This window comes from Corythoichthys intestinalis, chromosome 2, assembly GCF_030265065.1.
Source record: "Corythoichthys intestinalis isolate RoL2023-P3 chromosome 2, ASM3026506v1, whole genome shotgun sequence".
In the NCBI taxonomy this organism is placed as follows: Eukaryota; Metazoa; Chordata; class Actinopteri; order Syngnathiformes; family Syngnathidae; genus Corythoichthys; species Corythoichthys intestinalis.
Window position 1 is genome coordinate 65,556,339 of NC_080396.1, and position 23,285 is coordinate 65,579,623.

The 23,285-nt window shown below is 40.1% G+C and overlaps 1 protein-coding gene across 2 annotated transcripts in view; it reads left to right on the forward strand.

The window, feature by feature from the left end:
- The window catches only part of prex1 (phosphatidylinositol-3,4,5-trisphosphate-dependent Rac exchange factor 1), a 181,534-nt gene that overhangs the window by 560 nt on the left and 157,689 nt on the right, over nucleotides 1–23,285 (forward strand). The window lies entirely within an intron of this gene.

Consider the following 23,285-nt stretch of genomic DNA (forward strand, 5'->3'; position numbering starts at 1 on the left):
TGTCCTATTTGGATAAAATACCTTTATGAATTCGGCGCTACTGATGTTGCCACTTCGTGGCGAATTCCACGTTTATCTTACATTGTTTGTGTTGCTGTAAAGCGGTGTTTGTCGTCCTTAAAACACTTTGAATCTCAACGGGGTTTGGCGTGGGCATCACGGCAGCAGTTTCAGCTACTTTTAGAACTCTTCTCCATTTAACTTGTTCAACAATTTGCATGACATCTAAGCATGCTGTTAAATCAGACATTATGACGTATGCGGGCGTCATTGACGAGTTTGTTTGGTCAGGTTCAAAACAGTCAAAATATTCATAAACAACCTCATTTTCACTTTCAACCAAGATAAACAAAGCATTTAACACCTTTTTTCGATCAACATCCCCAACTTTATCTGTATATATCGTGGTAATCTTGCAAATTGCTACCCACAGACATCAGGTGCTATTGGCATCCTTCTGAAAGTGCATCATTGATGGCTTACTTCTGATTTAGCAGTATTTATTAACAACAATGTGGTGTATTATTTTCTGCTTCATCTCTTATTGTCACAACAAGGTCAAAGACCAGCCTGGCTTCATGTGGCATCCCTCTGTTTTGAATGTGGCCGTCAGCAAACGCTATTCTTTTATGCACATGCCAGTAGTTGTTGTCCAACTTCAACATTGGCAAGTGTTTGTCACATGCAGTTTCCTCTTTCTCTTCATTTCGGTCACATGCTTTTGTGCACTTCCCCACTCTGAAATAAGTCTTTTCATCCATCCCTGTCCTTACTTCATGTTACTCTCATGTTTGATTGCCTGTTATTCATTATTCATTGTTTTGCCATTATACCTATAGGAACACTGTACCAGTGTGATGCATGGTTCTTAATTATACACTTACAGTAGAAAAAGAAGCTCATATCCTGGGCCCCGCCATGCAGTCGGTGCTTATCTAGTGTTGCAAGACGGTCCCGGCAGCAGCAGGGGATGGGTTACGTTCCCCTCCCCTTACCTAACCCCCTTCCGAGAGCAGTGATAATGGCGCAGCCTAAAAGATTTATCAGAAATGGCAGTGGGCATGTGAAAATTGGCGTTGGGCTGTCTTGTTGTTGTACCATGATATATTGTATGTCTCTTTACTGTGTCCAACAACCACTTGTTAAGAAGTTAACACAGAAAATCCTTTTCTTTACGACATTTGTAATCGTGTCTAATTCTCACTGGTATATATCTTCAGTGCAGCATGGGTTCTCAGTTTTTCACAGTACATATTTGACGTGCAAACCTACTCATCCAAAATGAACCATTCCAATTGTTGCGTGGAATTCGGGATTTTTTTATGAAGCAGTCGGCAGTAGGGGTGGAAACCTCTGAGTACGTCACGAATCTTAGACCTGTGCCCATTACCGGTTCCAAGGTATACCGTGGTATGAAAATGTTAAGGTTTCAAAACCGCAAAAATTTTACGTCATATCGTCCCTATGGTATTAGCTTCTTTTTATGTCACAAAAATCCATGGAGAAATCCCTCACTTGCAGCTGTAAGGCTTAACCCTCCCCCACCGGTTGTTGATCAATCTCAGTGAGTCAGCTGTGCAACACGATGGCTGGAGGAGGTGAAACTCCTGATTTTTTCCCCCCCATTGAAGAAAATGAAATCGCTGGTATGGGAAAGATTCGGCTACAGAAAAGTCATAGACAGCTGCGGCTTAGAGGAGGAGGGCCAACCGACATGTTTGCGGAGGGTGGCTGCCGAGGAGGCAATACCTCCAATATGATTTCGCATTTATACAAAATTAAAGGTTAGTAAACACTGTCATTTTCCCACCAGCTACGAGAGTTAACTCCAGCGTGTTTAGTGTGTCTAGCGGTGGTAAAACGTGCTTTTTTTTCTCTCTGGCAACTGTCTGTGTTGAGAAAGAGCGTGTGTGTGTATGTGTGTGTATAACGTAAACATGATACGAGTCATACACACATGCTTTTTATGGAAAATAATTCAATTATGTTTGTTCTGATGTTAAAAATGTTGAGCTGTGGCTGTGGGTTTAAGACAGGGTGTTGATGTCATGTCCAAAATGTTGAAGAGCCATATTAGGCCAAAATAACAAAAAACAAATGTGTCTGGAGCCGCAAAAAATTAAAAGCCTTATATAAGCATTATAATGAAGACAAAACATGTTTTATGTATCTATATTAGCCTACTATCAAAATGACTAAGTTGGCTATAAATACACAGTGAGCCTTCATGATTAAATGTTTATTCTCCATGCAGTGCATTCAATAGAGAATGACGCACCACGTGACTACTAGTTGTTGTCCAATACTGCCTCAAGTTTGTCTTCATTACAATATTAATGAATCATGTTCAATTGCTTTAATGAAATTAAAGAAATTCAATAAAGAAATCCGAATTCTGATGTCATTTGTATTTTGAAAATTCGAAAAAACAACAACAAAATAGAATGTGCATCACGTGCCCCTTATCTGGTTAACAAACATAGTGCAACAAAAAGGGGCCTGCATTTATAAAAAATAAAACAGCACCCTTTTGGAAAGGTAAAGTATATAATCGGAGTTCACCTACCTACATAAAAGCGATGGGTGTTCAATATTGATCACATCACACGACTCATCAGAGTATGCTGCTGATGTCCTTGATTTGCTGATTGGTGAAGTTGCCTGTCATTTTTATGGCCCTTTCCTTCACTGTCTTATTGCGAGAGGCATGTATTTGATTTTTTTGTATTATCTCGGTTTTGTTTTTGAAGTCTGCAAATAGGTGTTCTGATATGTTGATGAATGACTCCTTCATTTACCATTCACCATCTGTGAACGGTTTTCCACGCTTTATTTATCCCGTGTTGCAAGAAAACTCGCTGCAGTAATGTAGTTTGGAGCTGCAATCCACTTTTTAAATCTATTTTTGCACACCTCTAATTTCTCCTGAAGTAATGCAATCGCACTTACTGGGTACTCTGCTGCAAAAGTAGTATGCCTTCCCTGCAAATGTCTTTCCACATTACTCCTTTTGTGATTTGACACCTTCTCGCTACAGAGCAAATATTCAGAAAATCCTTCCGCATTAGCAATGAATGCAATTGATTCGGTCCAAGAAACGTTGAATCCTCTGTTCTCCCTATGGTTTTTTTTCCTCCTTTTTGGAATCCATGTCCCATCATATAGCCGCCGGTTTATTTTACAACAGCCACCTCTTCGTTGACAGAAATGTTAAAATGTCATAATTATTGTACACATTTTACAGCATTGGAAAACGTTCAGATTGTTGGTGTCATGTTTGTCCTCCTAAAGAAACCATGTCAAAACAATAAATATACAAGTATTTCCTTAATCTTTTTCCATTTTCAAACATTTTTTAAACACTCCATTAAGCCGCTTGGGCAGCGCTAAAGAGCCACATGAGGCTCTCAAAACAGTGGTTGCCGACCGCTGGTTTAGGCTCACCTAAAGGACTGCATTTATTTTAATTTTATTTAGAATATTTTGTTTTTTATATATTTATTTATTTTTAACATTATACTTATGACGAATAACATAAATGGACACAAGTTTCCCTTGCCCGTACGCGGCTTACCGGGGCCCCCCTCTGGAGCCAGGCCTGGAGGTGGGGCTCAAAGGTGAGCGTCTGGTGGCCCGGCTGGGCACAGCCCAAAAAGGAGACGTGGGTTACTCTTCCCATGGGCTCACCACCTGTGGGACGGGCCAAATGTGTCGGGTGCGTAGGGAGTTGGGCAGCAGCCAATGGCGTGGGCCTTGGCGGTCCGACCCCCAGCTGCAGAAGCGAACTCTTGGGACATGGAATGTTACCTCTCTGGCAGGGAAGGAGCCTGATTGGAGGAGTTCTTTGGGTCTTGTTCACGAGTGAAGGAAGGAGGGAGCGGTTGATCGACAGGCGGATCGTTGCAGCGTCTGCAGTGATGCAGACTCTGCACCGGTCCGTAGTGGTGAAGAAGAAGCTGAGCCGAAAGGCGAAGCTCTCGATTAACCAGTCAATCTACGTTCCTAACCTCACCTATGGTCACGAGCTGTGGGTCGTGACTGAAAGAACAAGATCCTGGATACAAGCGGCCGAAATGAGTTTCCTGCGCAGGGTGTCCGGGCTCTCCCTTAGAGATAGGGAGAGAAGCTCGGTCATCCGGGAGGGACTCTGCGTCGAGCCGCTACTCCTCCGTGTTGAGAGGAGCCAGCTGAGGGTGGCTCGGGCATCTGGTTCAGATGCCTCCTGAACGCCTCCCCAGAGAGGTGTTCCGGGCATGTACCACCCGGGGACGACCCAGGACACGCTGGAGAGACTGTCTCTCGGCTGGCCTGGCAATGCCTTGGGATCCTGCCGGAGGAGCTGGTTAAAGTGGCTGGGGAGAGGGAAGTCTGGGCTTCCCTGTTAAAGCTGCTGCCCCTGCGACCCGACCCCGGAACAAGCGGAAGATGATGGATGGATGGACGGACTTATGTTCTAATTTGCTAGTATGTTTTGCAAAATAAAAATGGAAAAAAGTTTTTTTTAAAACCCAGATATCTCAAAGTAACACATTTTAGAGCTGTAATTGCAATACCATGATATTTTCCTACCGTCAGAAAATCATACCAGCACATGCTCATGCTCATGATACGATTTGCGATACAAGGCTCACGAATAACGATGATCTCATGATATGGCGATACAACAATTATCGATACATGGGTCAGGAAATCATTCTAGGCTATTCTACAAAACAACTAATATACAGAAAAACAAGCTTATTACATCCTTCTGCTGCAAATAGAAATGAGTTTATCACTAGTAGACGTCTAATCCATTTGAAGTGAGAGGGTGGCAGCGAATGGACGTTCGTTCATTTGCTGCCATCCCTCCCACTCAAACGGCTTGGACATCCATGCCGGTCAATGGCAACCATTGAGTTTAATTTTTGGGTGTTTCAGGTCATTTGTCACTTCCTGTGATGTTGGAGCATTTCTGGGTCACTTCCTGTTGATTTTGGGGCATTTCTGGGTCACTTCCTGTTAATTTTGCGTTCCAAAACAGGAAGTGGCCTGGGAATCTCACCAAATGAATAGGCAGTGACTCAAACTCAACAGGAAGTGACCTGTAAATGTCCTAAAATGAACGAGAAGTGACCTGTAAATGCCCCGAAAATTGGAAAGACTGGCTGCAAATGCTCTGGTTTTGAATGAACAAAGATTTATTCATCCCTCCCAGTTTTAACAGACTGGGCGTACAGCGCTGTCAATGGTAGCCATTGAGACTCTATTCTAGTGGATGATTTTGGCAGCATCTTGTTGGTTTCTTTTTTTCATTTTACGATAAATCGATTCTTGGCAGGAGCATATCGATAACTTATTGGCGTACAAAGTATCACAATATATCACCATTTCGATATTTTTTCACACTCCTAATCGGCACACAGCAGTGTTTTGATCGTTACCCTTAAAGAATGTGCTACGCCAATGTCAGAGTGCCAAATTGTGGTATGAATGAGTTTGGCATCCATTACAACATTTTATATGAAACACATTCATGTGCGATTCAGTTTTCTTTACACTGTGGTGTTGGAGCCAACCAGGTCTGAATGGCCAAGGAGAGAATATGCTGTAGTATTCTAACAAAAAAGAGTTGTCTACCCAGAGCCCTAGGCCGCTAATCCTTCACTTGCTCTCCATCCAGACTCCAGCTGAGCCTGCCCTCTTACCTCAGTGGGAGCAGAGGCTTTGTTACCACTTAGCTCACAGGGGTGTAGATAAGGGAGGTCCGGCTGTGGGAGCCCATGACATATGGTTTCAGTATAGATAGTGATTCAAAGATCTCCCTTTTCTCTCTGTCTGTCCCTTCTCACAGCTTCTGTTTGACTCCCTTTCTAATAAATATCCGCAGTGGCACAAATGACCACAGAGGGAGTGTATCAAACTTGCCTGTTGCACAGCCAAACTGTTCACTTCCATTTCTGAGACCTGGTAGATGTTTCTGCTTGCCCACGGTCTAATTGGCACTTTTCAACCCCTGGAGATATTGAACATCACCTTTTTTACTAATTAACACAGATTTATTTTTAACCTCTCTTTGTAAGCTTCCCGGAACTCTTCCTAGATCTGCACAAAGCATGCTTTATAACCGCAGTTAAAAGGAAAAGACAAGAATATGTGGTGCCTAGGAGCTCATTCTGTGAGTTGAATGCAGCCAGGTAGGGATGGTGGGAAGGGAAGAGGGGGTTGGGACTGTAACAAGAGGGATTAGAGGATTGGTTTTGTGTTTGTTTTTTGAGGTGTTATCATTGCACATCTGAATTTTCTGCTCGAGTGAAAGCTGGCTCACAAACAAGACCGAATCAAATACGGGAGCAGCTTTTTTCAGCGACAAATTCCCTTGTTAGCATCTGATCACTCAATCGCTGCTCTATAGTAGAGATTTCTTATGAAGCAGCTTTGTGTTTAATCTTGCTATATACAGTACAGTGCAACAATTTAGGCCATCTATGGCTTCTGAACCTCTATTTCACTCTCGGTGGGTGTTGATGGTGGGGGTTTCCCTATAGATGGAGAACAATGCTGCCATAAAAGCTGCTTTTTTTTTTTTTTTTTTGGGACGTCCGCTTTCCTTTGTGCCTCATTTCCACCCGAGACCAAGTAGCCCTAATACTGACTCTTTTATTGTTGTCATTCACAAAGTGACATTCATGCGACTGAATTTGCCTTTTGTTAAATATGTGTTGCTTTTGGCAGCCCGTTTTATTTTTGTCTTGGGGGCAAAACACATGGCAGGCGACATCGCTCGCTTTTAATACATTTTATGGAACGAGCGCGACGAGGCAAAAATTGCCAACCCTCTTGTGGCAAAGTGACACGAGACGTTTGTGCACGTGAAATTTCGCACTCGTACATGTACACCCGCGGACCAGCGACACGGTATAGACCCTACCCACCGACGTCACAAAACCACGTGCTCGCTGAATGGTTCCGCCCACTTGTCCGTCATTTTGTCTCTGTATTAGCATTGGTTTCAATTGATCAAGGAATTTAAAATGCATTTCATGGAAGACCCGGTGCTTTCTGATGCCGTAAACTCACTGGATGTGTTGCATAAAAGGCATTATGTGGAAAAGCTTCGTTCTATACAGTCGCCAGATCCATATTTGATGCCCAAATCGATGTTTTTCGACCCACTGTCTTCGCCCTGTCTGCCTGACATCTGCTACGCTGATATTTACAATTATCTTGTCCACACAAAATCAGCCTATTCTCACGAAAATTTGAAAAACTTCAAGAGCTTGGAGGCTTTTAAATACTTCGTTGCTGGTTGGGTGAAACAGGTCCTCGTCCACGAAAATTCGGCAGGAATCTATCATGTGCTTGGAAAGGTGAGTTACGAAATTTTCAATTCAAAATCTTTTGTTATTGCTAACATCCACTGTCAAGTCTAATGTATTTCATGTCGTTTGTCAATGGAGTTAAGGCTTTTAATGTTTATATGGTTTAGCGATAGCACTCTCACTACATACATACGTGTATGTTGTCGGCGATTAGCCTAGCAATGATCTTAATTGTGGTTATTTGTCAGCCCAAAACCCTCTAAGTATATCTTAAATGCATCTTACCGGATATAAAATGACTACTACATAGTCTGTGGTGATTTTTTGGTGCCCAGTTTTCACGTCGAATTGCAGCCGTCCATTTCGCTCTCCTCTTTGGATCCCTCGGAATACGGTAAAACTTCAAGTCTCTCCTTCCATCTTCTCTGTTAGTGCAACCAACAGCCACACACGCCTTCACCATTTTGATTATTAATGTTAAGGAGCAGAAAAACACGCCGTAAATAGGAGGAATGTACGTAGCCGTAACAGGTTAACACTATGTTTTGACGGACAATTGGGCGGTACCATTCAGGAGAGCGGAGTTGTGACGTCACGTGGGTAGGGTCTATAGACAAGTTCCCTGAGTGAAACATGGGCGGCCCCATCTTGGACATTGTCTGCTCCGAACTTCCAGTTTAGAAAAAACAACATGAACTAAGGTTGCATTAAGCAGTGTGTTGACAAAGTTAAAACTGCAAAATCAAAGCAGAGGAACTCACAGAATATCCAAAAATGGATTCAGCACGACGTAGATGAGATTGTATGATTGTTCTTATCACTTCGTCGATCACTCGTGGACAAAACTATAACAACCTGTCAGCCTGTGTTGACGTCAGGTATTGATTGATACGCCGGCCACTTGAGTGACCAAAATGAGGTGAAATTATATTAAATACAATAAATTATATTACATTTGCCGAATGCAAAAGGGCTGGTTCGGATTTTGTTGTTACAAGGAAATACGACAAGGTATGTACATAAAAACAAAAATAGTATTTCCTTCTTTTTTATTGCAGATATTGATCGTGATAAAACATTTCGACAACATGATTCCATTTATTTTATTTAAAACGATTGGTGCATGTGCCAAACAGGTCAATAAATCACAATTTATAAAATGTTTAGAAAAATATTAACGAAGGTTGAGCATACGAGGAATGTGTTCTCAGACAGCAGAGCTTAAAGTAGCCAAACTTTCATTCGACATTACGAGACCCTTGGCGGCATACAGACGGACTTTTTCTCGCTGTCCTCGGTAATTCCAGCTCCAATAGCGTATTGTAAAACTGCTGCAGTTAGTTATAAAGGTCGTAGTTGGATCCAGGGCCGGAGTGGGACTCATTTTCGGCCCTGGAATTTCATGCCTCAGACCGGCCCACTCATTTAAAATTATGTCATTATGCATACACGTGTTAAGTTCAGTGTTCTCTAAAGCCGTGTACTGTAATTCTATGTATTCCAATTCAGTGCAGGTCATGGTTGTTTAACAAGGTGGCTTTATTTTAACAAGTGCAACACAACATATTTTGAACAAATTTAAAAATGGATTTAAAAAAAAACTATATTAAATGATACATTTGAAAAATAAATTAGGCCTGTCAAATGATTAAAATTTTTGATCGAGTTAATTACAACTTAAAAATTAATTGTAATTAATCGCAATTCAAACCATCTATAAAATATGCCATATTTTTCTGTAAATTATTGTTGGAATGGAAAGATGAGACACAAGATGGATATATACATTCAACATAAGGTACATAAGGACTGTATTTGTTTATTATAACAATAAATCAACAAGATGGCATTAATATTATTAACATTCTGTTAAAGCGATCCATGGATAGAAAGACTTGTAGTTCTTAAAAGATAAATGTTAGTACAAGTTATAGAAATTTTATATTAAAACCCCTCTTAATGTTTTCGTTTTAATAAAATTTGTAAAATTTTCAATCAAAAAATAAACTAGTAGCCCGCCATTGTTGATGTCAATAATTACTTACACAATGCTCATGGGTGCTGAAGCCTATAAAATCAGTTGCACCCAAACGCCAGCGGAGGGCGGCAAAACTCCATAAAGCACAATTAACAAGTGGGCATGTCATTGTACTGTCATTTAAATCTGTCTGAGCAGGGCATGTGCGTTAATTGCGTCAAATATTTTAACGTGATTCATTAAAAAAATTAATTACCGCCCGTTAACGCGATAATTTTGGCAGCCCCAAAATAAATGAATAAATAAGACCTTTTCTGCAACATCAAATATTAACAAAATGAGTGCTTACAGATAAAACAAACATAGCAACATAACAATATGAAAAATAAAGAATACGTATTGCACATTGTAACAACTTCTAATGATACTATTATCCATTTTCCATTTCCACTTTAAAAACGCCACGTAATTGATTATATTAATTCTAATGTTCACTCGCTGAACGACATGGCAATCCTACCTTCCAGCTCTGCACCTGTGGTGTGTTCATTATGGCTAATGCTTGCTGCTACATATCCCTTGTGAGGTGCTACAAGAAGCCAAAGTTTCCACAATTACATATTGTCGTATCACACGGTGCAAGTTGCATTTTATTCGCCATCTGGCCTTACCACTTTCGTTGTAATCCTCTGTAGTTTGAGGCAGCAAGGTCGTTGCATGAAAAAAATTAGCTATTTTCGCGCATTTTGCCGATTCTTTCACGAGTGCTTTTCTCTTTTTAATTCTTATTTTTCAGCGCCACCCTTGCTCTTTTTATCCATCCGAGCACCGAGATAGCAGCTAATTTGGCTCAATACAGACTACAATTAGGGGGCGGAGCTGCATGCTGTATTTTTCGTCTGCACACGTGAAGATGAGTCTGGAAAAAAAAAATAATACTGTTTTTTTTTTTTTTAAGACGGCCCACAGGGACAGCGGTAACAGAATGTAAGTTATACTCAGTGACACTGTCATAAATAAATACCAAACAAAAAATGATAACAGTGTAATTTTTTTTTTTTTTTTTTTAATAAAACGCGGACCGGCCCATCTGGCCGGCCGGCCCTTCTGGAATCGTCCAGAAGCTCCCGATTAGTCACTCCGGGCCTGGTTGGATCTTGGGATTGAGCTGACGGTCCGCCGTGAGGTGAGCCACTGTCTGTGCCCGCCCCTGCCTTTTGGGCAAACTTCCATCATCAAAGTAGAACTCATGTAGTCTCGATATATGTCCATCAACGTACAAGTCAAGTTGTCTTCCCTTGCCTAACAGCGTTTTCCAGCTGTTCACGAACGAACAAAAAACTTGTAACGCTCGCATTTCGCGTTAACATAATTGTGCCATCTACAATTACTGATTAGCAACAGGCTAGCAGCAGATACAGTAGTTGTAGTAAATAATATTAAAGATCATCATAATAACAATCATCGTAATAACAATATCAAAGGCAAAAAGTTGTTTCATGCGTAAGAGTTTAGCTTTAGTACTTTTTTTTTTTTTTTTTTAGCACAGTTGACTTGAGAAATGTGTTTCTAAAGTGACACATGAAAATGCCGGGATAGGAAGAATTTACCTTCCACAACACCAGCGGCAATATAGCTACCAAAGCACCCGACCTATTTGGTGGCACGAGCTTGGTTCCACATCTGCCTTCATGAACATGTTGTCCTCCCCTGTCGCGTTGATGGCAGATTGATGCGGTATTTCCAAATGGTCTTTTTTTTAAGGGATTTTGATGAGTAATGTTACTCCAACTCCACTGTCGTTTTCAGTGGAGAAATTCTAAAACGGAAGTTGCTTGCAGACATAAGGAAGTACAGCGGAAGTACCTCGGAAACTTGTCTATAAGAAAAGAGGAAATGGTTCTTATTTCTCTCGCTGTCGGCTGGTATTAAAACCAAACAATTATGGATTTATTGATCGACAAATCACCGGCAAGGACATTCACACGCCACAAGTTGTCAACATGGGGGGAAAAAAATGTCAACATAGATACTCAATTTCTCTCTCCTATCTCTTGTCCGTTTGTTGTTCTTTACAAGTTTCAATGATTGGATAACATTGCTTGTCATTAAAAAGAAACAAAACTGTCAACATGGAGGAGTTTGTCATTTTAGCAGTGTACGTGCGATCAGCACATACTTTATGATACCGCTTGGCATGATTTCCGGGACATAAATAAAAACGCAGAAGTATGGGAAGTTGTTGGTGAGAAAAGACCGGAAATTTTGAAATGCCCTCCAAATTCATAGCCATTCACAGACGAGCGATGACGCACAGGCAAAGAGCGATGTCACTGTCACTTCCGCGACAGTTGCATCGCACACTATTTGTCTGCTTTCAGCTCAACGGCGATGACTTTCGCATTTCGTCATCGTTCATTGCCTCCCGTGTGTCGAGCCCCTTTAGTCTTTGTCTTAAAACACCATCATTTTCAGACTATAGGCGCACCTGACTATAAGACGCCACCCACCAAATTTGACAAGAAAACAACATTTGTTCATAGATCAGCCGCACCGGACTATAAATTGCAGATGTCCTCACTGTATTATGGGATATTTACACCAAAAGATACAGTATTAACTGGTAACACTTTATTTGACAGCGATGTCATAAGACTGTCATAAGACCGTCATAATTGACATCTCACTGTAAAGAGCATTAATGAATGCTTATGACAGATGTCATCTAGTGTCATCCAGCTAATTATCTCATTTTGGAATGGATGTAAAAGATCTGAGCTGGACATAAATGAAGTTACTGACAAATTTTGCCGGATGACACTTAATGACATCTGTCATCAGCATTCATTCATGCCCATGACAGTGTCATGTCATAATTATGACGGTCTTATGACGCTGCTGACAAATATAGTGCTGCTTAATAACCCAAATAAATCAACAAATAAGCCGCACTTTAAGCCACATGATTCAAAATGAGGGAAAAAAGTGGCATCTTATAGTCCAAAAATTACGGTATTAGTCATATTTTCGTCATTTCAAAATGTGTTTGTATTCGTCTAGTTTTAGTCAACAGTTGCTCAAAATGTTTCAATCTGTAAAATTCAAAAGTTTTAGTTCAAAAGTAAAGGCTACCGACAGTTTCGAATGAACATAGACAGACGAGCACATATTGTAGCGTCTGCAAGGACATTGCCAACTTTGTGATAAAAATACACACTCAGCAGGAAAAGCAGTACATTATTTTCAACCAAAACCACCAAGAAGCCATGAACTGTATTAAAAAAAGTTGTCGGACCGTTTAAGAGGATGCTCACCATGCTGAAGTTGAGGATGATGCTAACACGAATGCTATGCTAACGCGACGTGTGATGATCACTTGGCACAGACCTATAAAGGCTAAAGCAACATTACATATTCTCTCTTGCCAAGGTAAGAAAACAAATCTTACCATGTGTTTCCAAACAAGATGGAGCACAGGCTAGGTAGAGTCGCAGCACATCTCACAGAAGTAACACAACCTAAACACTGCTACGATGCAAGCTGACGTACTCCACGTACGATATGAAAATGTCACGCATTGCGAACATATGACAGAAATTCGCATTTTTGTCTCGTCAGACGAAAACTGGCATTTGTCTTATGTTCTAGCCTCCTAAGCCACATTTTTTCGTTATCCTTATGTTGACGATGACAACACTGCTATAAATTTTGTGTCAGTGAACACGCCGAAAATACTGCACATGGTTATTTGTACGTGGCTTTGGTACCATACTGAAAGGTAACTGAGCTTTACATTTAAAATAATATAGAACACGGTGCTATTGTAGTGTTTTACCAACTACTGTCTTCCTTGACAACCCTTTCAATGGCGTAAAAGAGGAAGCATCTATTGTTTATGATCAAACATTGTCTAATGTGTACTTGTCAGACTCTGTGCCTCTCCCCCTGACTGTAGAAACTCCTTACCTTATCTCTAACGCCTGTTCATGATAGACAACAGTTGTGGCCCCCTTTCGTGACCCCGAGAAAAGTGAATACCGAATGAGCCAGTGGGTTCATCATCACTGCTGTGGAATAATAGGAAAGATCTGGAAATCCTGTCCTTCCTCTGGGCCACACACACGTGAGATTATAGGAGCTCAGTAGCTTGTGTGTTTTTCTGGCTTGCGTTTCTCTGCAGTGTGTTTTTGTTTTTGCAATCAAACAGGATGACACACTTACACGCTTATACAATACATTGTGGGTGCCGTGAGGCCGACATGCAAGGAAGGGAGTTTCGACTTCCGTTTTATCTTCAGCGTGCGTTAACTTCTTTTTATTTGTTTTTTGTTTTCTTTACTTCATCATCTGAGCCTTTCCCTTATTATGGCACACACCAGCATCAAATTTCCCTGGGCTTTCTCTAAGGAGGGGAGGATGAAGTGGTATAAATAGCATAAATCTATTTTTTGGCCACCAATGCTGGTGGTTTCAATCCACTGCAGCCTCACCCGAGTTGAAATCATAGCAGCGCACACATCGTGTAATAGAAGGGTTTTTAACAGGAGGTAGAACAGTTACGATGGAGGCCTGCTGAGGTTTTGCAAGGGTTTATTATTATAAACCCGGCTTTAAACAGGCCATTTACGCTCAACAGGCAATGTGCACACCCATATTAATCTAGCCGTCAAAGGTTGGCGGTTGCTGATATTCTTGTGCTCTGACGAAACAGTGAGGGGACAGCTAAATAATTTTACTTGATTTGTTTCTTTTACGGTTAACCGGCAACAACCGTGGTGAAACGGCTACGTATGTGTCTCTAGGGTTGTTGGATATACGTAACGACACCTAGTCAAAACAATCTCTGTGTACATGGATCTGTAAAAATCACTGAAAATACCCAATATGTAGGCCAGACCAGAAAAGAACAAAGGAACCGATTATCCTCACAGGTTTGGAATAACATGGGTTTAAGTTTTGACCCCATGTAAGTATCAGTAATATTACTCCACTGGAAGGATGCAGGTGTAGTGAGTGTTCACTTTACTAGAGGAGGGGGAAATGGAAACAACATCTGGTGTGGTTTCAAAGTTGTTTTGCTTAAGAATTATTCAAGCAGAACTACGAGATCAAAAGAGAGTAGTCATTTCAGAGGTTATTCCATTCAGTCAATTTATTGAAAGTACTCATTTCAATGTGTTTTAGTGAGAGAACACCCCTAAATCTATATGCTCAATTTTTATTTTTAGCCACATATACAGTATATAGTATATATAAAATATTGTAAATTATTCTCTTTTTATCAATAACTGTCTTGTTACAAATGTTGTTTCAAATCAGATGAGCATTTCAGCAATTTTTTGCGTTTTTCATTTTCACATTCAAATTTAAGAAGACTCTTGTTATGGTCTAGCTATAATTTTAACTTCACAGCCTATCAAAGGTGTATGATTTGTATGGCAGTATAAATTTATATTGAATGCCCTTCCTGATTCAACCCACCCATTTTTAATGATAGGTTATTGGTCACTGACCTGGAATCCAACCCGTGCCATATGCTAAGCAACATCATGTTCCACTGCTCCTTAAGACAATGCATTTAAAAAACAGGTTGACTTTACACAAATGACCTCTGCTCTCTGCTGAGAAAATTGCACTGTCAATTTTCCCCCCAACCCTGGCAGATATGTTTGTATTGAAAGATGTGTGCTGCAACGTGCCGTTTTCGATTGGTCGTACATCTGCATAATTGTAGTTGAAACCCATGAAAGCGAGTTGCAGAATCACACGCACTTTGCGACAGTCAACTCGTGTCACTTTATGTGCATTGAGCCACATCACACCAAATGACTGCTCCCTTGTCTTTTACAGTGGTACCTCTACATACAAATTTATGTAAATAATACTAATAATGTAGCGAATCGGGTTCCAATGTGGCAGTTGTGTTTTGCAGGCTTTTCCTGAACGCATAGTGTGACTGACGACTGGATGAGAGAGGTGCAGTAGAGTTTTTACTTTTCATGTTGTCATTGGCGTCTGCCACAGCGGACAGTAGCCGTGTAGTGTTGCACAAGTTCTGAAATAAATGAATAAAAACCTTTCTTTGCTAATGTTACAATAATATTTGTCACCTTAACTTATAAAGACTGGCGAACGGAGGTAGGAGGAGGACCGTTGAGTTCATTCATATTCATATTCCGGCCATATTGTCGAGCCAGTTCATTGACACGCACACCATGCTCATATTTTCATATCATTACCATCTCAATTTCAGTATTAAGCGTCACCTTTATCTTTTTTTTTTCACCACCTGGACCAACCTTCTTGCGACCCATGGTGATTTCTCTAACAAGATCTTGCGGGAAAACAACGAAATTGTTACGCTGTCATAAATCGACGTATTTCGACATGTCGTCATATGTCGAAACAAATGACGAGTCAAATTTTACGTCAGATGTCAAAAGGATAGTATGTTGATTTGCGCTGCAACGATTAATCGATTCACTTAAGTAATTCGATTAGAAAAAAGGTATTCGAATCAAATTTTGCAGCTTCAAGTATTCGTTTAATTAGTGGCATTACAATGGTTTGTTTTGAAAGTGTTTGCATTTAGTTTTATTCATTGGGTGGATACACTGCCTTCTAGTTGCAACAGTGAATATGACATAACTCATTTAACATGGCTGAATCCAGCTGCTCCCTGTTAAGGCCAACATAAGTTAATGTTTTTTTTGTGTTCATAATTTAGTTTATAGATATATTTAGCTGTGTTTTGTGGCAACATGTTTTTGAACGATTTGTTCAGAGTATTGTAAAAAAAAAAAAAAAAAAAAGTTGGCATTTTATAACATTTAAGCTAGCAGAATGCAAGTTAGCCAGTTGTTCTTTTGTTGTACTTAGATCCTTATTTTTTTTAAAATACCGTTTGATCCTTAGCTTTTAATGAATTTAATTAAATTTAGTTTATTTTTAAATGAAAGTGCAACTCTTACTCTTTGTGTACGCATTTAATGGTCTTTTGAAAGTCCAGTCTTAGCAAGCCTTTGTTTTACAACTCCTAAAATTTATTCCGCAAAGCATCAAATGTTCCTCAGCCGATTACTCTATTATTCGAACTAAATGGTTGATAGATTAATCGACTACTTAAATAATCGAAACCTGCAGCCCTTATGTCGATGCGATCGTATGTCGAGGTACCACTTTATCATATGGTACAGTATATACCATAGTGATATCATCAAAAATGAAGGTGAATAAAGCACGTTTTCTGTCACGTGTGGTAATGATAAATGAAGAGTACTTATACATATAGCACATTTATAAACATGTTTACCATGTCCAAAGCACTTTACATTCGCACACATTTACCCTTTCATGCACACATTCATACACCAATGGTGCTGCTGCCACCACTCAAGGCGCTGCCAACCCGTTGGGAGCAAATTATGGTTTAGTGCCTTGCCCAAGGGCCCTTCGACAGTGGGCAGTCTTACTCTGGAATCGAACTGATCACCCTTGGGTCCCAGGACAACTCGAGCTACCAACTGCGCCATGGTATTGTTCCTGAGTCACGTTCTTCTAGGCACAAAGCTGCTGCAGGAATTTAAGGAATTAAACGTTAACAAGTCTAAACCACTGTAATACCCAGAGGCATGATGTCAAAAGCCACACCCGGAGCGCACCCCACCTCCTTCCATCAAGAGGTGCTGCCTCTGTGTATTAACATTGTGGAAAAGTCACATGGTCCTCATAAAAACGTTTAATGCATATAAAAGATCAATTTGTTTTTTCTTTTTTTTTCTTTTTTACTGTGTTGTTACCGCAATATCTATAGGTTTTTATTAGTATCAAACGTATCTTTAAGTGCACAGGACATTTATTGAAGCTGAATAATCACTGAAGCTTCCAGAAGCTTCACCAACTAAGGTAGCAGACTTAAAATGTTTGTTGGCTTGCTCAAAATACAACCAGATGTGGGCCTTTTCCCTGGGGTCAAAGGTGTTTTACCCAATCGAAAAATGGTTTAAGAGATTCTAGAAGTTTTAAACTTGTCCAAGATTACGAAATGTGTCTCATAAGGGAACGTCAGCATAAAAGTCCTGGCCTGCTTGTGGTCTGTGGCAGCAAGCCTATCGCGCAACACGCTCAAGACACAACCCTGTACGATGGGAAATGGCTATTTTATTGTTTTGCGCTGCAAGATGCTGTATTGAAAGGAATATTCTATAATCTTCTCTACATGTTTTGGCAGTTTTTGCATTTTATTTTAGATTTATTTAGGTCCTGACATCTCAAATAAAAATAAGAATGATCAATCCGGTCAAACTCCATCTTAAAGCAGCAATTGACTGCCGTTAATTTTCTTAATGTCACACAAGAGTGATAAGAAGTTAACCGCTGCTAACTGCTATTTAAACCAGAAATAGAGTTGCTACACCCTTGGTTGAGGCTGCTGTCTCTTTGGAAATACTACATGTGTCACTAATTCTGAAGAAAAAAAAAAAAAAACGTAAGCCATGGACTTCAGAAGTTAAGCAACTGATTTTGTCGAAAAAAAAAAATGTTGGTTCAGGTCCGATCTTTGCGACCTCAGTGTTAGGTTGTTTATTTTATTTTTTATTTTTATTTTTAAAGGATGTCATAAAGTGCGTTGTGTAGCGAAACACACACATACTGTCTTTCACATGCAGTTACACAAGACTCCATTTCCAATATTGCTGAAGTGAAAACCTCACAAAGTACAGAATCCAGCATCTTTTGTAATTTAACATAATTGGTTGCATGTCATTTCAGTACTTGAATTTTTTTTTAAATTACAGTAGATTCCAAAATGCTTGATGTACAAATTCTTATATTTCGTACTGCTTATGAGTGGTACCGTAAAGTTGTCTAATTAGGAATATAGATGTATCTGCTCATTTTGCAGCTTTTATTTTTTTTTTTTTTTTGCGTGAGCTTCAATTGCTTATGACTCACTCCACTCCATGACATAATTGTTCTTGACAGCTTCTTGTGGCGTGAATACTGAAGGGCTTTTACTTATGCATTTTCTCAGCGTGATGACATTTCTATCAGCCAATATCACAGCATTAAGGGCTTAGTCATTTGAGATTTTAGAGATGACTTTGTTCTTGGCTGCTGACCAGAAGCATTGTCTGACATGGTGATTTAGACTGGGAAATGTTCCATAATTTATTTTCACCATAGGTGGCTATATAATTTTCATTCCCTATAATCTATATTTATTTTTCTCCAGGATGCTTTCAGGATTGAGAACAAGTAGTAGTCAGGGAGTGGTTGTCTCCGCAAATGAAGATGAGAATGCATATAGGTCAGTTTATGTATTCTGGGCTGGCAAATTACTTTTCCATGCAATCACCACTGTTCCGTTGCTAGTACCATTACATATTTTTATTCCGGTTAGTAATTGTAAATTTATTGTATTATTATCATTAGGGTTGGGCATCGAGCATTGATGTGATCCGGGACTAACACTCCGGTTCTCCCGGAACCGTTCTAATTTTTTTATTTCAATGCCCTGACCGCCGAATGGAAAAAAAATAGCTGCCGAACACCACGAAGAAGAAGCGACATGAAGACTAGCTCCGTTATGAGCAAATTAAATGAAGTGGCTAATTTAGTTCAGCACAAAAACATGTTGCTTTGCTTCACATAAATGACAACAAAGTTATAGAATAAACACACAGAAATCATATCACACCCTCTGTTAGAACCTGCAAACTTATAGATTTTGTTTGACCAAGGCTTCCCAACAATGTGTAGTGTAGAGGAGGTGTGTAACCTCTCTACACTTCAAGGATTCTTTTCCAACTAATGTTGTTTTTGCCTGCTGCTTCCAGTAAGTCACCACTAGGGGAAGCCAAGCGCACATAGCAAAACCAAAGAAAACCTGTAGAGTTCGGAGTTAGAATAGTGTCATCTTGTGGACGGATGAACAATATATCAGTTTAGAAAGAAATCAAAATTAAAAAGTAGTCAACTTAAGATCAAGGGACAGAACACTTCCCACCTGATACAGTATCTGCAAGATGTCAGCCCTTAACTAACTTGTAGAAATACCACCTAAAACAAACAATTCAATACAATAAACGCCTGCAATAAGACACTCTAAAACATAGGCAAAAGAATATGTGTAAACGTTTTCTCTGTGATCGTTTGAAAAATAAACATCTTTGTGAAAGTGCACTCCTGTGGAAAGAAACGTCATCATATTCAAGTTCAAAGACTGATATTTATATACAAGTCAAAAATAGCCCTGTGAGAAATTCATAGCAAAGTTAATGGGATGGTCATATAATTAAAAAAATAATCGAGAAGTTAAGAAATTAATACAAACTATGCAATTTTTTTACCCTGCCTATTAAAAGAATCTTAATCGTTTTGAACCGCAGTCGAAACATTGAACCGGAATCGGAACCGGGACTGTTGAAATTCAAAGGATGCCCAACCCTAATTATCATATCAGCGGTTGGTGTTTGAAGTATGTACTACACTTTAATTATTTTTTATTAATACATTGCAATACAATATTCTCTAGTAATTCCCATAAATTAGCCAAAACATATTTGCGTCCTACAAAAAAAATCTTACACAAAACTTACTATTTTAAGTGATTTTGTCAGAAATTTGCTTCAATGATCAACTTAGATTTTTTGTCCCACCTGGTTTTTTGGTCTGTTTGATTCCACATGGGCTATCAGTGGCTAAGACTACATCACAATCCATTGTCCAAATGGCCTCCACAATCTGTTCCATGATGTTATCTGCAGATCACCACACGTCACACACGCGTAAATAAAACTTTTGTGGAAAAACGGAGCCAGACTGCCAGCCCTGCAACAGATGAAGTACTCAATTACTGAACAAACCTGGATGAATATTGAGGAATAAGGGCCGATAGAGTACACTGCTGCCCCTGCGACCCGACCGTCGGATAAGCGGGAGAAAATGGATGGATAGATGTTTGTTTTACATACATTAAAATTTAAGTTACAACTATTAATTACAATTAGTTAAATACCGTGGTACGTCTACATACGAATTTAATTTGTTCCAGGACCTGGGTTGTAAGTCAAAATGGTTGAGAGATTTTTTTAAGACTGGCACATTTTAATCATTAAAAAAAAAAAAAAACATCACCATATCCACTGCTGGCCTAAAGTATTGGCACCCCTGCAATTCTATCAGATAATGCAATTTCTCCCAGAAAATGATTGAAATTACAAATTCTTTGATAGTAATATCTTCATTTATTTTGCTTGCAATGAAAAAACACAAAAGAGAATGAAAGAAAAATTAAATCATTATCATTTTACACAAAACTAAAAATGGGCCGGACAAAAGTATTGGCATCCTCAGCCTAATACTTGGTAACACAACCTTTAGACAAAATAGTGCGAACAACCGCTTCTGGTATCCATCAATGAGTTTCTTACAATGCTCAGCTGGAATTTTAGACCATTCTTCTTTGGCCAAGTGCTCCAGGTCTCTGAGATTTAAAGAGCAGTTTGGAGAAGGCACCATTTTCAGATCTTGCCACAGGTGCTCTATGGGATTCAGGTCTGGACTCATTGCTGGCCACTTTAGAAGTCTCCAGTGCTTTCTCTCAAACCATTTTGTAGTGCTTTTTGAAGTGTGTTTTGGGTCATTGTCCTGCTGGAAGACCCGTGACATGTGAGGGAGACCCAGCTTTCTCACACTAGGCCCTACATTGTGCTGGAAAAATTTGTTGGTAGTCTTCAGAATTCATAATGCCATGCACGCAGTCAAGCAGTCCAGTGCCAGAGACAGTAAAGCAACCCCAAAACATCAGGGAATCGTAATCCGCCATGTTTGACTGTGGGGACCGTGTTCTTTTCTCTGAAGACCTCGTTTTTCCCCCCGTAAACTATATTGATGCCTTTTTCCAAAAGCTCTACTTTCGTCTCATCTGACCAGAGAACATTCTTCCAAAACGTTTTTAGCTTTCTCAGGTAAGTTTTGCAAACTCCAGGCTGGCTTTTTTATGTCTCTGTGTCAGAAGTTGGGTCTTCCTGGGTATCCTACCATTGAGTCCCTTTTCATTCAGATGCCGACGGATAGTACGGGTTGACACTGTTGTACCCTTTGACTGCTTTTGGCAAACTCCAGCCTGGCATTTTTATGTCTCTGTGTCAGAAGTGGGGTCTTCCTGGGTATCCTACCATGGAGTCCCTTTTCATTCAGACGCCTATGGATAGTACAGGTTGACACTGCTGTACCCTCGGACTGCAGGACCGCTTGAACGTGTTTGGATGTTAGTCTAGGTTCTTTATCATCCGCATAATTTTTCGTTGAAATCTCTGGTCAATTTTTCTTTTCCGTCCACATGTAGGGATGTTAGCCACAGTGCGATGGGCTTTACACTTATTGATGACACTGCGCACAGTAGACACAGGAACATTCAGGGCTTTGGAGATGGACTTTGTAGCCTTGAGATTGCCCACGCTTCCTCACAATTTTGCTTAAGTCCTCAGACAGTTCTTTGGTCTTATTTCTTCTCTCCATGCTTACACACAAGGACACAGGACAAAGGTTGAGTCAACTTTAATCAATTTTAACTGGCTGCAAGTGTGATTTAGTTATTCCCACCACCTGTTATGTGCCACAGGTAAGTAACAGGTGCTGTTTATTACACAAATTAGAGAAGCATCACATGATTTTTCAAAGGGTGGCAATACTTTTGTCTGGCCCATTTTGTGAGTTTTGTGTAAAATGATAATGATTTAAGCCCCCTCCCCCACCCATTCTCTTTTGTGTTTTTTCATGGCAAGCAAAATAAATGAAGATATTACTACCAAAGCATTTGTAATTGATTTCATTTTCTAGGAGAAATTGAGCATTGTCTGTTAAAATTGCAGGGGTGCCAATAGGTCTGGCCAACAGTGTTTATCAAATGAGGCTTCAAATTGGGAAAAAAAGATATTTAGCCACTCTCTTCACTTTCAAATGCTGTGAGTGTTCGTTGTATATCTGCATTACTTTTGCAGGACATTTAACGATGACAAAGTTTCAATATATAGTCGTACCTCTACTTAAGAAATTAATTACATTACATACAGGAGAGATCCCGCTTAGCCAATTGGATGCCAGGAAGATGCTAGGCAATAGCCAATGGCAAAGCACAGGGGTGGGCAATTAATTCCACAAAGGGCCGCAGTGGGTGCGGGTTTTTGTTCATACCCATCATGAGGACAGCCTTTCACCAATCTGGTTTCTTACAAGTGCAATCAGTTGATTGCAGTCAGGTGCTCCTTGTTTCCAATGAAACCTCATTGGTTATACTGTGTGTGCTGAATCAGTGGGAACAAAGACCAGGACCCACTGCGGCCCTCGAGGACCGGTTTGCCCACCCCTGGCAAAGCAGGTATTAGTATGTTACATTCAGTAAACTATGGGAGCTACGAGTAGCAGCCCATACTATATTTTTGCCTTTCGTATCCTGAAATTTCTTTCGTAACGAGAAGCAATATTTTCCCGTTGAGGCATGTCGTAACCTGAAAATTCTGGATATAGAGACATACGTAAGTAGAGGTACCACTGTAATGGACAAACAAATGTAGAGAATTAGGGACTACTGTTTGAAAAGGAAGTTGTAATATGCAATTACCTCTCAGTGAACTTACTGTTTCCATTGTACTGAAATGTGGGGACAAAAATGTGTTCCGCGTTCTATCGATTGGCATTCAATTATTGCTTTGGAAGGATTTTGAACAAGCATTAAAAATCACTCCGAAACACCGGGAATATCGCGGGAGTTAACCGTGCGACAGTTGTATGTGAAAACAATGTCCAGGGTCGACTGACACGGAGATTACAAGGTCTTAGTATAATGTCTGGGACTTTCCCTGGAAGCGTGAAAGCAGGCGTTAAATTCCCGGGTCACAGCACGATAGTTGATGACGTAAATATCATGGCGGGCCGATCGTCACTTCCTCCCTCTTCGCAGTAAGATTAAAAGTGATAGACAAACATAGCAATTGTCAACA